Below are 21,901 nucleotides of genomic sequence, written 5' to 3' on the forward strand. Positions count from 1 at the left end.
TAATTTATTAACCAATTTGTGCAATGTTGTTGAAGTTTTGTGTAAACAAGGAGATATGCTTCGTGATGATAACTAAGACAATTGAAGCATTACAAAGTGGAGAAATTTCTCGTGGTCGTGGTTCGAATCAAGTGTTGGAAATAAGTAGTATGACCAATATCCAATCAATCACGTGTCAAATAATTTGTTATTGTTATTATATTAAAATGTTAATATAATAACGTCCTTGATTAAATTTAGAGATTTATCATTGTGATAGTGATCACAATATTGAGAGATGAATCTTTTATAATTTAATCTAAATTGTTCTTGGTCATAGGATTATTAAAAAAATGACATTAATAATCCGAAAAGATCAATATATATATAATGGTCTTCATTGGATGAAGATTAATAGATCTCATTTATTAAATTATATATATAGATGGTGCATATAGAGATATGACCATTAAACTGACTCATTTTGAGAATTCCTAATGGTTATAATTACCGTATATTTGTCAATAGAATATTATCAAGATGAACATAGTAATAGAGTTTCCTTTGACCTGTGACTATCATAGTAATTAACAATGTATTTATTATACTTTGATTTCGGACACCTAATACCCTAGGGTGCTAGTTGAATGGATATTGGATATGATTTAAATACTTGTAGAATTAATAATTAGTCAATAAGAAATCCGTCAACTCTCGGTAAAGAGTTTGAGCTCTATGATTATAATGACTGAGATGAATAAAACATTGGCCAAGGAGATTGAATGAATGAAGAAATGAGTTTCTTAAATCATTCACAGTTCATTATAATATTGGTAACAAGTTCGAGTTTGACAATTAAACCATACTCTAAGGGTTAACCAAGAGCTGAAAAGATGGAAGGAATTATACTTTATTCTTCTAAGATTCTTAGTAAAAATATATTACTTCATACTATCGGGTCGTTGAGGAGTGTGCTAGATGCCAACCTTAATTAGTAAATTTAGTATGACTAATTTACTACCCACTTAGTATTGAACCTATGGGGTCACATACTAACGAGTGTTCTAATCTTTGCTATAAAATTATTTAATTATTATTTTGATTTGATCAAATAAATAATTATATTAATTCAAATGGAATATTATCATATTCTTTGCTAACACCAAGAATATAATAATAGTATGATAATTGAGAATATTAAATGAGATTTGAGAATAATTAGTTATTCTATTTCCAAATTTGGATGAGATCCTAACTGATTCTGTTTCAAATTGAGTTATGATATGATTCATAAATTTGAAGGATTCAGATTTAGAATTTCAAGATATGATTTAAAATTGAATTGAGATTCAAATTTAAAATCAGTAACAAATCTCATATTATATATATGTATGCCATGTATGCCAAGAGTATAGAAAATATGAGAGAGAATAAAACACAAGAGTTTTCTTCCTTTACCTCTACACATATAAACGTTTTACCTCTACACATATAAACGTATGATAGCCTAATTCTTGGAGAAGAATTTTATGGCATGCAAAGAGTTGTAAGAGGTTTCTCAATTTAGATCAGATGTCCATTGGTCAAGAAGTTGACAGCAAAGGTTGGTCTCGGTGTGGATACGCATAGCGCCTTCGTACCATCGAAGGAGAAAATAATTTTTACTAGCATACACAAGTATTTAGATCTTATCTATAAATTATATTATTGGAATAAAATTTAAGCACAAAATAGATCTTTAGGCATAGTTGTCAGAACCGAACCGGTGATCGAACCGGTCAAGCTACTGGGTTACTGGGTCATTGGTTCAATCAACATTTTAAAAATATTCAACTATTCTAAAATAATATGAAATAGAAATAATAAACATTTTATTAATTTTATTCTATCATAAATATTTTATTTTGTTTTTATATTAAAATAATAATTATTTTCAAATTTTAATAATTTATTAATAAATTTATATTTATTATACTATTATATACTACAAGTATTTATTAAAAAATAATATTAATAGATATTATATAAACATAAAAAAATTCGAGGACAGGGGTTCGAACCCCATTTCACTCATTTTACAAAATTTTAATTACCAGCGGTTCGGTTGGACCGGTTTACCGAGTTTGACCGGTTTTTATCGGTTCACACCGGTTCTCATCCTTGTGCTGTCTAATTAGCAGACCGGACTGGTTCAGGATCCAGTTCACTAGTTTTCTGATCGAACCGGCCGGTCCGGTCCGATTTTTACAACACTGTCTTTAGGATTACTTTCTTTTCTTCCGCTGCGTGTTATGAACACATGGTAATCCTTCATCAAGAAATAGCTTTAAAAAGAGTTGGAGACATTAGGTGGAGTTTACACTATGGAACTGGAAATAATTCAGAACAAAGAGCTGAAATATGTCATTTATTGAATGTAATTCAATCCTTTGATTTTCAACTTACACTTGATGAAAAATATCTTGGGAGTTACTTATGAATTATCTCAAGCGTTACAAAGGAATGATAAAGACATTGTAAATGCTATGGCATTGGTTAAAGTGTCTAAGAAATGGTTGCAAACTATAAGAGATGATGGTTGGTTTCTTTTACTTGACGAAGTCTCATTGTTTTGTGACAAACATAATATTACTATTCTAAAAATGGATGATATATTTGTGTCACAAGGAAGATCAAGACGCAAAACTCAAAAGATCTCAAATTTGCATTATTTTTAGGTTGAGATATTTTATCAAATAGTTTATAGACAACTTCAAAAACTCAATAATCATTTTACAGAGGTAAATACTGAATTGCTTTTTTGTATAGCTTGTTTGAATCCACAACACTCATTTCTTGCGTTTGATAAGAAAAAGTTGATCCAATTAGTTCAAGTCTATCCATTAGAATTTTTTTCTACTCAACTTTTGGCACTTGATGGTCAATTTAAGAACTTCATATTAGATGTGCGTTCTAATGATCAATTCTCAAACTTAAATGGGATTGGTACTCTTTCTCAAACATTAGTTGAGACTCGAAAAAATATTGTTTATCCATTAGTGTTTCTTCTTTTGAAATGAGTTTTAGTTTTGCCTGTAGCAACTGCATCAGTTGAAAGAACTTTTTCTACGATGAACGTCATAAAAAGTCGGCTTCGTAACCATATAGGAGATGAATTTTAAATGATTGTTTAGTGACAAATATAGAAAGAGAGACATTTGATTGTATTGACAATGAAAAGATTATTCAATCTTTTTAAAATATTAAATCCAGAAGAATGGTGTAACACCCTACCACACAGAGTTTTACGCCTAGGATGTAAATCAGAGGTAGCAAGGTGTTAGGACCTCTAAAAATAAAAATACGTATATAATATAGTTGGAAGAAGTTGTAACTAGGAGTCTTGAAAAAGGGAGCTAAACAAAAGCGCAACAGAAGTCGTGTCGCACTCAAATAGTTAAGCTTAACCGGATATGCAAGATTGAAAGGAAGGATAAACTATATATATTGAACGGAATTCCAAAAGATACAATTATCAAGCTCATGACTCGACCTGCGAAGGTAAGGCTGGCCAAAGTTTATATACATACATATATAACCCAAAAACAGCCCAAGAGACATGATACATACACATGTTTCTCCAAGTCGACCTCAAGAAGGGACAAAACATAAAATATAAACAGAGGAGGAAAAACTTAAAACAAAATACAGTAATCCCAAAATAACCAGCTTTGCTTGAAGAAAAAACTACAGACGCTCACCGAGGTGCCGCTTGACTTGTATCTGAAAATAACAATATATGTATGGAATGAGAACTGAAGTTCTCAGTATGATAAATGTGCCAACGTACATAATGTATAAGTTCCGGAGAAATCCAAAGGCAATCTTAGAAATCCGACACTCGAATTTAAAACTTAGAGTTATAAATTAAACCAAAAATCAGATAAACTATCTAAGGTAGTCAGGTTCTAATCCAAATATAACCTAACACTTCAATCTCACTCTCCTCCAATTCTCTGAATCACAGATGGAATAACCCTCGTCACACTTTCACCACACTAGAGATTTCTCAGTTAAAGAGACATATATTACAGACAAGAAAAACACAGATAGGATGTAATTACAGCAAATAGCTCAAATAACAATCAATAACTGTTAAGCAATTACGCAAACTAAAATAATGCTCACTCAAACAAATCATACAAATGCACATGATGCATGCCTGTCCTATTGGCCATGAGCTCACGCGTCGGTTAAACTGCCAGAACCCGACAGATCCGGTAGCTAACACGGATATTGTCACTAGGTTGCGCATCGCCAGGAGGAACACAAGCAAAGGAGAGTGCCTTTCCATATTCTCCTGGAGGAATTACAAAGGAGAATGCCTTTCCACATCGAATGAGTGTGCCTTTCCACCTTGCAACGAGAGAAAAACGTAAGAAAACAATACGAAGGAGAGTGTCTTTCTAAGTTCTCCACATCCACATCACGACAAAGAGGAAATTCTTCATCCTCAACTTGCAAACCTTGTAAGCGGGACTACGCCACTGTCCTTGCTAGGCAATCAATAAACTTTAAATTCAAAATCACAAATCATACCTCATCATTTTCATTAGAATCAAACATCATAGTTTTTCATACATCATACAATCACAATTCGTTATCATTCTCACCATCTTTATCAATCCCTCTCTCCTTCAGCGTTACTATTATCTCACTACTTAGTTATTCCCTTTGCCATTCTTCCTCAATGTCTCCTCAATTTATTCGACATATTCACCATCATTCCAATGTTTAAAAACTCGCTATCGGACCCTAAACGAGTATTAAAAATGTTTGGAAAATCATAGAAATGATTGATAGTTCAAAAATTGTGAATTTTCAATCAAAATAGTGGTTTTGGAGGTTTACAAGCTTGCCGAGAAGGTCAAACAGTGAAAAATAGAGTTTTAGTGTAAAACAGGGTATTGTGCGTACGCACACATGAGAAGAACTTTCCCGCCTGTGCGTATGCATAATAGAGTGTGTACGCACAACTCGCAAAATCCTCAGAGTGTGCATACGAACACCCCCTCCTGCGTACGCACGAGCAAAAACACACTCGTTGGTCCATGCGCGCGCACACTAGCGTGCGTACGCACGTACACCAGAAATCTTGGTTTTCTGCAACTTAGGAAAAATTCAATTTTTTGCACCTAACTTCCAACATCCATAATTTTCTCTATAAAATTCTGATTTCTACAACCTTTATACCATTTTAAAGCTCTTAAAATTATCTTCATTTTGAAACAAAATCCACTCAAATCCAAAATTCGAGACTCAAGTTATGGATCACTGAAACCGATTAAAAATTAAATTTTACTAAAAATCACCAAACCTCTTCTTTTACCGAATTCTCAATCCTAAACCAAAATTTAATAACCCAGAACAAATACCAAATAAACTCAAAGCAATTCCATATCCATCTCATTCCCTTCCACAATATTCCAATACTCAATTTTACCAATTGTAACCCAATAATTAATAGCCAACTCATAATCAGTCATCAATTCTTATCAATCACCATAATCATCAATTATCACACATTTACATAATTAGATTCAACATATGCACCAATTCACTAAACCTTAACGAGTTTACATGGTTTAACTTATTTTATAATCAACTAACCTAAATTTTCATATTGCATTATACATTATCTACAAAAAACTAAAATCATTTCCTCTCTAAGATCGGAATACCTCGAAATGCCCTCTACCACAAGTTCCAAGCCTCCAACTCCTCACCAAGTAAAATACCAATTTCCAATGTTCAAGTCAAGCATCCCAACACCACCAATTTAATTCTAAGTCATACAATTTAATCTAACACCATTTAATTTTATTATAAAACAATGAGTTTACCAATATCAATAATTCACAAAAATTTAAAGATTTCTTACCGTTTCCATGGATAATCAAAGCGATAATAATTCATACTAATTAAATAATAATATATATAATTTTGTTTTAAACAAATTTGGGGTAGGACCATGGTCATTATAGACCTTTTATAAATTCACAGACATTTACTTAATAATTTAGTAAAATTATAAAAATCAATAGAATAATTAAACTTAGACTATATTCACTAGTATAATAATGTGTCAATGGAAAGCATTTATATACCATGAGTACTTGAACAACAACGTACTCTACTAACTCGTGAATAATTATGATGCAAAAATGTAATTTTGATTTCATGAAAACTAAGTTTTTTTGTTAAACATAAAGAAAATTATTGTTCTAAAATATTATGAAGCTTAGCTCAAATCGAAATATAGTTAACTACTAAATCCTCCTTGTTAAAGTATATTTAGAGATATCACATTTGTTTATTTTTATTTATAATAAATAAAATATAATAAATATTTTTAAAATATATACCAAATTAATAATATTTTGAGAATATTCTCCAACTAAGTCATACATTACTTGATTAGCAATAAATAATATTTTCCTAACTCTTATCGTAACGACAAACTTAAATTTAGCTGACAACTAATTAAACATTATTTTACTTATTTCTAATTTATCTACTTGAAATCTTAAAAATCCTTTCTAATTAAATTTTTCACTTTATTATAATTCTTGAGTAATATAATTTTAAGTTATGTTTACTTAATTTATAATTTAAAATTAAAAAAATATAATAATCACTAAATACAATCTAATTTATTTTTTGAATGCTTTTTGTAATACCTTACCACACTGAACTTTACGCTTAAGTCGTAAAACGGAGGTGGTGTAATATTATGACCTCTAAAATAAAATGTGTACATGTAATAGCAGAAAGATTATAATATGCTAGGAGTCTTGGAGAATAGAGGAAATAAAAATCGTAAAAAATAAGAGCGCAACGTTCAAGAAACGAGTTGACTTGCGTGTTAAGAAAACTATAACTATCAAGCATAAGATAATAAAAGTAGGAAATAGAGTGCCAAAGATACAAAATAATAAGCTCCTAACTCAGTCCGCGAAGTCAAGGCTGGTCAGAGAATATTTACACACACACATATCACTACACAACAAAAATAACCCAGTAACCACTTCGCTTCAGGTGTCTAGACGCCTAATGAGATGCCTCTCGACCTGCATCTGAAAAATAACAACATAGTATGGAATAAGAACCGGAGGTTCTCAGTATGGTAAAGATGCCACACACATAAGATATAAGGTCCTGGGAATGCTAGAGACAATCTTAGAACGCCGACACTCAGATTATAGAGTTTAAAGTATTACACATAAGCCATAAAAGGTGGTTTTCTAAGAGTATCTAAGCCTAATTTAACTTAACCTTAAATCTAAGTCTCATACTGTCATTCTTCCATACCCCTATCTCTGTCAGCATTTCACAGACAAATTAACAGATAAAGGCAAGCACAAGAAGGTTACAAATACTGTAGGTAACAAATATACATTTAGCATAGCAAGTACACTTAGGCACACCCAGTTAAATCACAAACAAGTACTTCAAGTAGTATGCATATGATGCATGCCTGTCCTATGGCTGATGAGGCTCATCTGTCGGTTATCCAGCCAAACCGACGAGTCCGAAAACCTTAGACTGTTCCTCGACGTGGATCCCCAAGAGTCTATGCATAGCTTTTTCTCAAATAATCAATATTGCTCAATGGGGGTTAACATTCTCGGAAATTTATAAGTGCCCGATCACCCTTACGTCGTAGGGTCAACAGAGTATCGAGTTTTCAACCTGGTACACGTGGTGGCAAGCCACGGCACTTTATCCAGGAAATCTCATATCTCATATCATTTAATCATTCAAGCCAAGTATCATACATGATCATTCATTTGATTATCAAGCCAAGTGTCATACATGATCATCCGTAATATTTCAGAATCAATTCATCACTTTCCAACTATACTTCACCTCCAAGTTATCCCCATTTCCTATCTTCATCTGATTATCAACTGTAATACTATTATTTATAACTAAAGGAATGAAAATAGAGGTTTAGAAGTTGAAATATGATTTTAAAACTCAAAAATCATGTTTGCTGTAACAAGGGCTACGCATACGCGTGGCTCACGCGTGCACGTGGGAGTGTGAAAATACAGCTCGCGCGCACGTCCCTTGTCATGCGTACGCGTAGGAGATAATTTCATGTCACGCGTGCGCGTGGGTCACGCGTGCGCGTGGGTCACGCGTACGCGTAGCCATACTTGCTAACCCCTTACGCGTGCGCATGGGACCAGTCACGTACGCATCGCCAAATGTCAATGCCATGCGTATGCGTAGGCCATGCGTACGCATGGGTGTACGTTCTTTTAAAAATACAGAATCAGTAGCAAAGCTGCAGAATTGCAAAAGAAATGGCAGTTTTGTGGTATGATCTTCCAATGCTCATAACTTCTGCGATTTAAAACATTTTTGACCCGTTCTCGAATGGCATAAACATCAAGAACCCAATTTTTATTTTAAAACAAGTTAGAAACAAATTGAGGGTCCGAAAATCAAGTTATACCTCGCCGAAATTCGGCCAAAAACCTTTAGCAAATTCTTCAAAACCTCATTTTTCATTCAAGATTTCCATTCCATTCATTTCCAAACCTATCAACACCAACTCCAAATGCCAACAACAATACTCAACAAGCTCTATATAATTTCATCAATCACCATTCAATAATATTACACAATTTCATATTCCAACAAATCCATCGTGCCTTCCTACAATTTACTTACAATCATATAATCAATAATTCAACCATATATCCCTTCAAAAATCCATTTAGTAACAAACTCTGCCTCATAATCAAATCACCAAACCAAACCAAGCATGTTCATCAATCAAGTTACTAAACATTAAATATACACATGCATTCCAACTTATCCTATAATCATCTAGCCTAAGTTTTCACAGAACCTTACATATTAAATGCATGAAACCTAAATCATACCTTGGCCGATTCCCACGTAACGATCAAGGCAATTTTAATTAAAACCAAGACAGCCCCTCAAAAGCTCAATAAACTCTAGGCTCAACTTCCTCCAAGTTTCAATATTCACAATTTCAAGCTCCAATTATTTATTTACAACCTAATACACAGTTATAACACATATATACCCAATTTAATTCCCAAAACATAAATTCAACAAATTAAATAGGATTTATGTTATCCTCACCTTACCCAAACTTCATATAAGTAAGAGTGAACGTTTTTCTCAAGTTAATTGGATCCTAAAACATCAGAAATTAAAGAAATTCAACATCTCTTCCAATTATCAAAAAATTAGGGGAAAAGAGTGATTGAGAGCAATCAACGGCTTACCTATGAAATTGTTCCGGTAGAAACGTAGAACTCGACGCGGTGGATGCGTGGCCGCAAACAGTGCGGCAATTGGAGCTCGGACGGAAGGGTTACGTGAGCTGGAACTCATCGTAAGGGTTTCGGGAATGTTTTCCCCTCCTTTCCTCCCCTGGAGCGTTGCTGCCTCTGTTGTGTTCTATGAAGGAAATGAGCTTTAGGCTCATTTAAATGCTGAATCGGTTGGACCCACAGGTCCAGTTTGGGTCCGGTTCAACCGGTTCAGCTCGTTCGATCCAATCTTAGACCATTTTTTCGAAATTAATGTCAAAATTTTCGTTTCGATGAATTCTATTCTAATTTGATATAATATTCATATTTCTAATCTTTTTTATTAAAAAATAATTTATTAGTTAATTATCAAAACTTAAATATTTGATTTTATTGATTATTGCGGTATATTATTGTTAAATAGTTACATTATGCAATTAAAAGTAAAAATAAAAACATAAACATTTTAAGTTCTCTTAGGAACTTAATACTAAAAGTTATATAATTTATTATAAGAACTAAAATTAAAAAATATATAATTTAAGAGGACTAAAACTTATTTAATTTAATAGAATACTGTTAGTATTTATTATTAAATAATTGTACATTGATGACATATATTACGATATGCATAGAGTGTTGGAATACTTATCCTTATTTCTTATACCTAGTCATTTATTTTAATTATTAAGGTTAAAAGATAAGTATTCATAAAGAATAATAGGTAAAGTTTAAAATGGGATCTAAATTCTATGTTTTTAAATTTTGTCGTTGTCTTTACATAATAAATTATATTACATAACAATGATTTTGACTAACGTAACATTATTGGCTAATTAACTTATTTATCAACTTAATTTGTTTTTTTACTATTAAAAATTGTAAATATATTAATTAAAATTGAAGATAAAAAAAATTATAGATCTAAGTAACATTATTATGACCAATAAAATTTCTTTATGTTTAAAAAAAAAACACCTAAAATTTTTAATTCTTGGTACATGATTACTTGCAGAATTTATATGAATTGAGTGTTAGGTGCTGATTTGAGAGAATGACACAGACGTAATTTAGAATCGAGATAAAGAATAAGTAACAATAAAAATCAGTTACTTAAAATTTAGTGACACATATAGGTGAGAATAACGAACAGTGAATAAAGATTATCACCAAAAGATTAAAAATAAGATAAAATATGTCCTTAATAAAAATAACACGTATTACATACTTACAGCTAACTCACTCGTATTATGACATCAAACTCACAGCTAACTCATTTGTAGTATCAAAAAAATTGAACCTCACATGAAATCATCTCAAAAATCCATCCTTGGCAAATGCCTAAATAAAATAAGGCCACCATGCTTATATCATAGAAGCTTGTCAATCAATAAAATCTATCAATTTGAATTCAAAGTGGTTACAAGTTCATGGTTCATCACCAAGATTCTACAAACTTCTTGTGCTATCTATCAACTTGCATGGATTAGAATTTTCATGAAGCATGGTTAAAGAATTGAAGAAGCAAAGTTTGAGTTGAAAACAATAATCATCTATTTATTAGAAGATGTTGGAAACTTGAAGATTTTTGAAAAATATTCAAGAGAGTAGTATAACTACAACATTCTACAACATTGAAGAATTCAAAATCAAATTGAATTGAAATTAGAAGATTATAGAAACTACATGAATACAAGTTGAAAGATGATTCATGAAGCCAACTCATGAAATGGTAGTCATTATAAAATTGATTTGTGATTCATAAATTATTATTTTAGTAGGAAGCATTGCCTATATAAAGGCACATATGTCTCGTGTATTGTGTGTGTTCCATAATGAAATGAGTATGTTTTGAAATTCTCTCCTTTGTTTTATGAGTGTTAGTGAGTTTGAGAGATGAAAAATATGATAGTGTCTTTTATATGAGTGAGTGATTCTAGGGCCAATTGAAGTGTGTGTATTATACTTACATTTGGTATTAGAGCTGGTTAATCCAGTACCTGGTGTTTCAGAGTTTGTGAGGTGTGAGAGAGTTCTCACATATTTGTTTATTCATAGAGTCAGTATGGCAAATACTTTCAATATTGTGTGGTCCGGTCCCAAGTTAGATGGAAAACTTGATTATAGTTATTGGGAGACTTTGATGTCTACCCATTTGAAGGCCCAGAACTTATGGAATTTCATTGAACCGGGTTTGCAAGAAAGAGCAGATGCTGCCCAACAGAGGTGAGATCAATTGGCACTATCTCAAATTCATCGAGGAGTAGATTATATGGTGTTTGGCAAAATAGCAAATGCTAAAAGTGTAAAAGAAGCATGGAACACGTTGAAGCTGTCATACAAAGGTGTAGATAAAGCTCAAAAAGCAAAGCTACAGTCTTTGAGAAGAGAATATGAAAGGTACGAGATGTCTAGTTCAGAAACTGTTGAGCAATATTTTACTCGTGTTACAGACCTTGTCAATAAGATGAGAGTCTATGGAGAAGATATGCCCGATAGCAAAGTGGTGGAGAAAATTCTTCGCACCATGCCGATGAAGTATAACCATGTGGTGACTACGATACTAGAGTCCCACGATATGGATACCATGATGATTGCAGAGTTGCAAAGAACCATGGAAAGTCACATCAGTAGAATACTGGAGAAATCAGAAAAGTCAATCGAGGAAGCCCTGAAAAGCCGAGTGAATTTAAACAATGTTGCAGCATCAAGTCATACAAAAGAAGGACGAGGTCGTGGTTTCAATTTTCAAAGTAGAGGTAGAGGAAGTTTCAGAGGTAGAGGTCGTGACAATTACAACCAAGGAAGTTACAATAATTTCACACCACCTAATCAAGGAAGAGGTGGAACGAATTTCAGGCCTGTCAACCGAGGAAGAGGTCGAGGCAATTTTTATCAAGAAAGAACCAATTTAAATTGCTTTCATTGTGGAAAGTATGGACACAAAGTAGCAGATTGCAGATTTAAAATGGTGAATAATAATCAAGCACACGTTGCAGAAAATCAGCATCAAAATACTGATGACAATCCGGGTACTCAGACTTTATTTTTTACAAGTAATTCATGTGCTGAAGATGAAAATATATGGTACTTGGATAATGCTTGCAGTAATCATATGTCTGGCAGAAAGGAGTTATTTTCTTCATTAGATGATTCAATTAAACTATTATTGAAGTTTGGTAATAGTACAAAGATCCCTATTGAAGGAAAAGGGCACATACCAATTAGATTGAAAGATGGTTCTCTGAGTTATATTTCTAATGTTTTCTATGCTCCTGAACTTGATTACAATTTACTGAGTATGGGGCAATTATCTGAGAAGGGATATAAGATGATAACTTATCATGGATATTGCACTGTGTTTGATAACAACGGAAGGTTTATAGATAAAGCAAAGATAACTTCAAACAGAATGTTTTCATTAAAAATTCAACATGTTAATCCCTCTTGCATGAGTTCTGTGATACTTGATGATAACTGGTTGTGGCATATGCGGTTTGGAAACTTTCATTTTTCTGACCTAAACTACCTGTCAAGAAAAGGACTTGTTTCTAATCTTCCACGGATTCATATTCCCAATTGTGTTTGTGAGATTTGTCAACTGGGAAAGAAGCACAGAGATCCATTTCCTACAGGAAAGTCTTGGAGAGCTAGAAGATTACTTGAAATTGTGCATTCAGATCTCTGTTCTGTAGAAGTTCCAAGTAATGGTGGTAGCAGGTACTTTATCACTTTTATTGATGATTTTAGTAGATATACATGGGTATACTTTCTGAAGCAAAAATCAGAAGCATGTGATGTCTTTAAGACATTCAAGGCATTTGTCGAAAAATAAAGTGGCTGTAAAATCAAAATTCTCAGAACAGACAGAGGAACAGAATATCTTGCATGTTCAGAATACTTTAAGCAACACGGAATTCAACACCAACTAACAACTAGATACACTCCTCAACAAAATGGAGTTGCTGAAAGAAAGAATAGAATCATCACGGATATGGTCAGATGCATGCTCAAGTCAAAACAAATGCCTAAAGAGTTTTGGACAGAAGCAGTCGCAACAGCAGTTCATATTTTAAATAGGTGTCCAACAAAGAGTGTTCGTGATAAAACTCCAGAGAAAGTTTGGAGTGGAAAGCGGCCTTCCATTCATCATTTCAAAATCTTTGGGTGTATCGCTTATGCCTATGTACTAGATCAATTAAGGAAGAAGTTAGATGACAAAGGCGAGAAGTGTATCTTTATTGGCTATAGCACAGACTCAAAAGCATACAAGTTGTACAATCCAGTATCAAAGAAAGTGATCATCAGCAGAGACGTGACGTTCGACGAGAAAGACATATGGGACTGGAACACAAAGACAGAAAAGCATCCAATTATAATTTCAAATACATGTGATGATGAAGAAGAAAGACATCCTGATGCAACCGAGCAACCAGAATCATCTAGAAGACCTCAAAGAGAGAAGAGACTACCAGCTAGATTAGCAGATTATGAGGTTGGCAATGACAACGATCCGTCCAATGAAGAAATCATAAATTTTTCTCTATTTTCAGATTGTGAGCCGTTAAACTTTGAAGAAGCCTCTAGAGATAACAATTGGAAGAAAGCAATGGATGAGTAGATTCATGCCATTGAAAAGAATAACACATGGGAGCTGACAGATTTACCAGCAGATAAGAAGCCGATTGGAGTAAAGTGGGTTTACAAGACTAAGTACAAACCCAGTGGTGAAGTTGATCGTTTCAAAGCAAGATTAGTTGCTAAGGGATACAAACAAAAGCCAGGTATTGATTATTTTGAAGTATTTGCTCCTGTTGCTAGATTAGACACTATTCGTATGATTATTTCACTCTCGGCTCAAAATAAGTAGAAGATATATCAAATGGATGTTAAGTCTGCATTTCTAAATGGCACTTTAGAAGAAAAAGTGTATGTTGAGCAACCTGCAGGATATGAAGTTCTTGGAAAGGAAGATAAAGTTTACAAATTGAAGAAAGCTTTGTATGGGCTAAAGCAAGCATCAAGAGCATGGTACAAGAAGATTGATTCTTATTTTATTGACAATGGTTTCAAAAGATGTCCATTTGAACATACTCTTTATATCAAGTTCGTTGAACCTGGAGATATCTTGATCGTGTGTCTTTATGTTGATGATTTAATCTTTACTGGCAACAATTTGAAGATAATTACAGAATTCAGGGAGGTTATGATAAAGCACTTTGAAATGACAGATATGAATTTGATGTCTTACTTTCTTGGCATTGAAGTGGTTCAAAAAGATGATGAAATTTTCATTTCTCAGAAGAAATATGCAAATGATATTTTGAAGAAATTTCAAATGGAGCACACAAAACCAGTTTTTACTCCAGTCGAAGAGAAGTTTAAATTGCTGAGAGAAGATAAAGGAGGAGCAGTAAATCCCACATACTACAAAAGCTTGATTTGAAATCTAAGGTACTTGACTGCAACTAGACCAGATATTGTGTTTGGAGTTGGTTTGCTTAGCAGATTTATGGAGGAGCCTTGTACCAACCATTTGCAAGTGGCAAAGAGAATTCTTCGATATATCAAAGGTACTTTAAATGATGGAATTTATTATGAGAATACTAATGAAGTAAACCTTGTTGGCTACACTGATTGTGATTGGGCCAGAGATATAGAAACAAGAAAAAGTACTTCCGGGTTTGTATTTCATCTTGGTTCTGGTGCAATTTCATGGTCGTCAAAGAAACAACCAGTAGTATTACTATCTACAGCAGAAGCAGAATATATAGCAGCAACAAGTTGTGCAACATAAGCAGTTTGGCTAAGAAGAATTCTTGAGGAATTAAACGAGAAACAAAGTACTCCAACAACAATATTTTGCGATAACAAGTCAGCTATTGCACTTTGCAAAAATCCAATATTCCATGAAAGATCGAAGCATATTGATATTCGGGTTCATAAAATCAGAGAGTTGGTGAATGAGAAAGAAGTTTTTATTGAGTACTGTCCTACTGAAGACCAAGTTGCTGATATCTTTACAAAACCACTGAAGGCAGAGTTATTTTACAAGTTGAAAAGGATGCTTGGAATGATTAATTCTACAAGCTTGATTTAAGGGAGGCAATGTTCGAAAATTAAATCAAGAGGTATGCAAGTAACAAAAGTTTAGAAAAGTCAAAGACAAAATTCAATTTGAATTCAAAGTGGTTACAAGTTCATGGTTCATCACCAAGATTCTACAAACTTCTTGTGCTATCTATCAACTTGCATGGATTAGAATTTTCATGAAACATGGTTAAAGAATTGAAGAAGCAAAGTTTGAGTTGAAAACAATAATCATCTATTTACTAGAAGATGTTGGAAGCTTGAAGATTTTTGAAGAACGCATTCAAGAGAGTAGTATAACTACAACATTCTACAACATTGAAGAATTCAAAATCAAATTGAATTGAAATTAGAAGATTATAGAAACTACATGAATACAAGTTGAAAAATGATTCATGAAGCCGCAACTCATAAAATGGTAGTCATTACAAAATTGATTTGTGATTCATAAATTATTATTTTAGTAGGAAGCATTGCCTATATAAAGGCACATATGTCTTGTGTATTGCGTGTGTTCCATAATGAAATGAGTATGTTTTGAAATTCTCTCCTTTATTTTATGAGTGTTAGTGAGTTTGAGAGATGAAAAATATGATAGTGTCTTTTATACGAGTGAGTGATTCTAGTGCCAATTGAAGTGTGGGTATTATACTTACAGTTTCGAAGATCCTTAGCGTTTGTGGTAGCGACAGAGATCACTACTTTGCTTGTTCCTCGGTGCATCACCTTAGCATGAATAAATCTTTTTGAAAGGAAAACGTTTAGTAAGAACGGTCTCATATACATATCTGTCCTCTGCTTCCATGATTTCCTGTTAGGTTTCTTTGCAGCTTCCCTTTGAGATCCGGGTCCAAGCAGCTTGAATGAAAAGAGCACCCCTACAAAACACAGATGTTGATACAGAGAGTTGATTGAGCATGGAGAAGGCGAAAAAATTAAAATTGCTTCCAATATCTAATCATTGCAATGGTCAGAATTCAAGTCAATTTCTATGAATAATTAACAACTAACAAGTAGAAATAACAATAATCATATATAGCAACATATAGAGCTTGGGAAAATATCAAATATCAACGTGAAAAGGGTTCATCACTTACAAAAGAAAAGAATAAACAAAACAAATTCATCCAAACTTATATCAAAGTTTTCTGAACATGCCAATACCACCGAATAATCACTTTTCTTAGCATCTCCCTAACAATGAGTTCCTTCTATTAATAATGAGAAAGCATACCAAGTGATGGAAATATGACAAAATGAACCACAGCTCCTCAAATTTTATTCAAAATCAATCCCAATAAGGCATGTGGGCATTCACCACTACAACAATATAGTATGATCCTAAATTGAGAGCATAATAATTTTAAAATTGACAGAACTTAGAGAAAAAGAAGAATAGTGAAGTAAATTGAAAATAAATGAAGCGGTTCACAAATTCGGTGGTACTTAACATGAATATGATGTTCCGTTCATGTCCACCATTAGGATATAATATAAACAATATTAACGGTCAAGATGTTGGTAGTTGTGTTTGAGTGATCATCAAGATAATGGCATCATGGTGGGATTGAGACCGATTACTAGTTAGAAGTATTAATGTCCATTCAATTTCTCCTCTGGCCATATACAATAAAAGGTCATTGTGTATTGTGAAGGTGATGTTAAGCCAAGCTGTGGTGTTTGTTAGCTTTAGCTGAGTTGTAAATTTTTTGGACTTATTTACTTTGTCCAAGTGTGTTTGTTGGGTTTAGGTATGTTTTTGGTTATTATGGAAGAAAGCTTTTTTGGGTAATGATGAACAGAATTGGGATGGGGTCATGGTGAAATAGAATGATTGCATTTGAATACTTGTGTTAATTTTTTAATTGTACATTATGGATGGAATATCTAAATGGATAAAATTAAAATATTTTAAGATATTTAAAACTTTAATTAAATGAATAAATGAATGAAATATTGAGTTATTAAGTATTATGAAACACATACCAACGAATTATAGCTCAAATGACATATTCTTTATATATTCACCTAGAGATTGCTAATTCGAGTCTTCTTATCTTTGGAGAAAAAAAAGTATTACGAAACACTGAAAATTAATTTCTTCCTTATCACATTAATGAATCATTAAAATGAATATGTAACATGAAAATAGTTTATATTAATGTGGTTTCAAAAATGGTATAAATAAAATTTTGGAGAAATGGAAATTTAAATAAAAGTACTTAAGGAGAGTTTTTAAAAATTGTCTTATACTTATCAAAATTAAAAGTCTAATATAATTTTGTTTATTAATTAATATTTAAATTTAATTTTTATATTAATATTTATTATAATACTTTTAAAATTTAAAAATTATTTTATCAAATATATTTATTATTGTTTGTATTTATTAAAAATTATTTTTAATTTAATTTATTAAATATAAATATTACATGAGTAAAATAAAGTTAATTCCTCACCACAAAAAGCCAAGTGAAGTTAATCTAGTGGAGTTTGCATGGTAAATAGTAGCATTGATATTTTCAATAATCATGTAAGTAAGTAGCAGTAGCATTGGATTTTAAAAAAATTCTGATGGCCCATTGGCCCAATATCTTCAAAGTTGCTATTTGTTTTACATCAATCAGCTACAAGCTGATTATTTGCTATCATTTTTTGACCTTTTCTCTCTTTAAATATGGTTAATTTAGTCATTTCTCATTCAATAAAAAATAAATTTCTACCGGATAACTTTTCGTACGCATGAACTTTATATTCCATTTTTTGTCAGAATACATGTGATAATTTTTCAATAAATTATTAGTAGTAAAACAAAAGACTTTCGCTCACATCAATCAATCCTCCATCCATGAACTAAAAAATAAATAACTAAATAAATAAAAATATATGAGACTGTAAATGAGAATGTATAAGGTTAAGGTTAAAAAAAAACTAATTTCAGTTAACCAGAAATTTGAAGATTTTTTATTTTAATATTAAAAAGTGAATAAAGTTTTATATTAATGTTACAAAAAATAAAATTTTACAGTATTTTAAAAATGCTGTTCTGTACAAGCACAATAGACAAAATACATATTGTATTGACAATATTTACAATATGTAATTCGTGTATTGTAATTTAATATTAAAATAATACAATACGTAATTTGTGTATTGTCTTTGTAAATTAAAAGAAATTACAATCCGCCTTTTGCGAATTCTACATCCCTTAGAATTTTACAAAGTACTGTAATTTTTAATATTAAAGAATTATACAAATTCTTATCTAATATCTAAAAAAATAAATCAAAATTTAGTTTAGATTAGTAAATCAAACTAGTTTTAAATAAGGAAACTGATTATGAACGGGTTACAAAAGTAGTAAGGCAGTTTTAAAAATAAAATCCAATTTTTAAAAGGTAATCAATTTTTTCATTTAAAAATCATTTTTTTTAATTTAAAACCGGATTTTGCATTTAAAAACCAGTTTTATGCAAAATCAATTTTAACTTATAAGACAATTTTTGACATTTTAACAAGTCAGTTTAGCCTTTTTATCATTATAAAATGAGTTTAAATCTATAAACCAGATTTTTACCATCGGATCATACTATAAATACACTTGAAGAATATATCAATTTATATAAACATTCTGAAAAATTGCTAGTATCATATTGAAAGCAGCATAGCCACAACAAATTTTGAAGTATTTTTCCTAGCAAATCTAAACACCTATTTCTTTTCCAATTCTTTCCCTTAAAGATGGTTAAAAATATAGCCATTAATATTACCTTTTGCTATAAACTTAAGTTTAAGTTTTTGGAATAATTGAAAGGTCAAAAGTTCGATCATTGATAATCCAAAAATGAAAAAAATAGCATAAGACAAAAAATGAAAACGTCTATGCAAAAATCAAACAAACCAAAAAAGGTCCTTGCTTAAAGGAAAATATTAAAAATATAACCATTAATATTGCTTTCCCCTGTTGCTAGGGACGAATGTATTCACAAGATAGTGGAGGCAATTGTCCCAAGTGAAATTTCAAAAAGTATTGAGTAGTTCTTAATGAAATACCATAATTGCTCCCACTATATAATTAATTTTGCTTCCACTCCAAATCCCAAAATCTCCTTCTTCTCTCCTTTTCCAATTTTCTTCCTTTGCTTCAACCTCAGCCCTCCAGGCTCCAGAGTTACTGTCGCCACTCCGTGTCTCTGCCAGTGTGGTAGTGTCACTGGCCCATTATCGCTGACGTTGCTACTCTGTTCAGCATTTCTCCCACGTGGCTCCGTCAGTTTCTCTTTGTATTGCCGCGATTCTCCCGTGTGGCTCCATTGATTTCTCCTTGCATCATCTCCACGCTGCATTTGGTGGTTCTGCCTTCTTCTGTGTAACTGTGTTCCTCTTCTGCATCATTGGTTGTGATTTGTGTGGTTCTGCCGCTACATTCCTTCCTTCGGCAATTCGGCATCCAGTTTTGCCTTCTTCTTCAACAAACATCAATCCTCTTCTGGTTCTTCCTTCTTATTATACGATCCTCTTTTCTGTTCAGTGTTCAGTCTTCAACAGTTCAAGTGTTCAACCTCCGTCCTGCTGTTGTTGCCACTGGGCACCACACTGCTACTGGCTTCTGCCTCTTGGAGTTCAGTAGTTCAGTCTTGGACTCTTGGTACTCATGATTCACTGAAACCGATATCTGCTTGCTTATTTGCTTCGTTGCTTAGTTAGATAGTTGCTTCATTCAGATTATTACTTATTTGCTTCATTATTTGATAATTGATATAGTTAGTTTGGTAATTGTGATTGAATTTTTTTTTGATGATGTAATTGCTAATTTAGTTTCATTAATTTGTTTGTTAATTATTTTTTTCTATTGAGTTATTTTGAATTAGGAATTTGGGATATTATTAGTTGTTGCTGTTTCCTGATGGAAATTAATTTAAATGGCACATGTCTGTCAATTTTGTATTTATAATTTCATACTGAACTTTTTAATTTGTGTAGAATTGTGAATTAATTTTATTAATTAATTAACTTAGGTTTATAATTTTATCCTATTAGTAATGGAGAAATATTTCAAAAGAATTTTATCATTGGTGATTGGATCCCAAAATAATTCATCAACCTCTTCTAATAAAATATGGTTTTTAGAATTCGAAGTAGAGAGTCTTATAGCAGATCCAGGACAATGACTAAAGATTTTAAGTTATCATCCGAATGATAGAGACAAAGTTAGATATGCATATTTGTAAAGTCTTATGCATATTTCGCAAACAGCTTGTGGTTCTTCTTTTCGAAGATTTAATACTAATTTGTTTGATGATTATGGCAATCGACTAAAGTATAGTATATCAAAAGATGCTACTTTTGTCTTTGTTATTATTTTATGAAACTTGAGACTGAAGGTGGCGATGCTTTTGTAACTAATGATTTTTCAAATTGAAAAAAAAAATGAGAGATTACAAACTCATGTTGGGATTCATGATAGTGCTCATAATCAAGCTTGGAGAAAATGTGAAGCATTTATGAAGCCAAAACAACGCATTAGTACTGCTATTGAAAAACAATCTGAGCAAGCTAAAACGAATTATCAAATTCATTTGACAGCCACAATTAATTGTATTAGATTTTTTTTGGGACAAGGATTGGCCTTTCGTGGTAATAATGAGACAGATGATTCTGTTAATTAAGGAAATTTTTTTGGAACTTCTAAACTTTCTTGCGCAACTAAATGAAGAGATTGATCGTGCTTTCAAAAATACTAGTAGGAATCTTAAACTAAGAGCGCCCTCAATACAAAAAGACATTGTAAGAGCTACTACAAGTGAAATGATAAAAGTTATTATTGATGATCTTAGGGATGAATTGTTTGTTGTGTTGGTTGATGAAGTCTGCGACATTTCTATTAAGGAGCAAATGTCAGTTTGTTTAAGGTATGTGAACAAAGAAGGACAAGTTAGAGAGCATTTTTTTGGTCTTGTTCATGTTTCTAATACCAATACTTTATCTCTAAAATTAACATTGGAGTCATTATTAGAAACATATAATTTAAGTTTATCAAAAGTACGTAATCAAAGATATAATGGTGCAAGTAATATACAAGGAGAATTTAATGGTTTGAAATCTTTGATATTGAAAGAAAATTCTTATGCTTTCTATGTACATTATATTGTTTTGCCCACCAACTTCAGTTAGCTCTTGTAACGGTTGCAAAAAAATAAGTTAAAATTGCTTTACTTTTTAATTTATTAACCAATTTGTGCAATGTTGTTGGAGCTTAGTGTAAACGAAGAGATATGCTTTGTGATGATAACTAAGACAATTGAAGCATTACAAAGTGAATAAAATTCTAGTGGACGTGGTTTGAATCAAAAAATAGCTTCAAAAAAAGTTGGAGACACTAGATGGGATTCACACTATGAAACTATACTTAGATTAATTTCTTTGTTTTCTTCCGTAGTCAATATTCTTGAATATGTTGAGAAAGATCGAAATAATTTAGAACAAAAAGCTGAAGT

The 21,901-nt window shown here is 32.0% G+C and overlaps 1 pseudogene; it reads left to right on the forward strand.

Annotated features, from left to right (window-relative positions):
- Nucleotides 1–20,769: 20,769 nt before the first annotated feature.
- On the forward strand, nt 20,770–21,604 carry LOC127741516 (uncharacterized; annotated as a pseudogene).
- The last annotated feature ends 297 nt before the right edge of the window (nt 21,605–21,901 follow it).

Source organism: Arachis duranensis, chromosome 9 (assembly GCF_000817695.3).
Source record: "Arachis duranensis cultivar V14167 chromosome 9, aradu.V14167.gnm2.J7QH, whole genome shotgun sequence".
NCBI lineage: Eukaryota > Viridiplantae > Streptophyta > Magnoliopsida > Fabales > Fabaceae > Arachis > Arachis duranensis.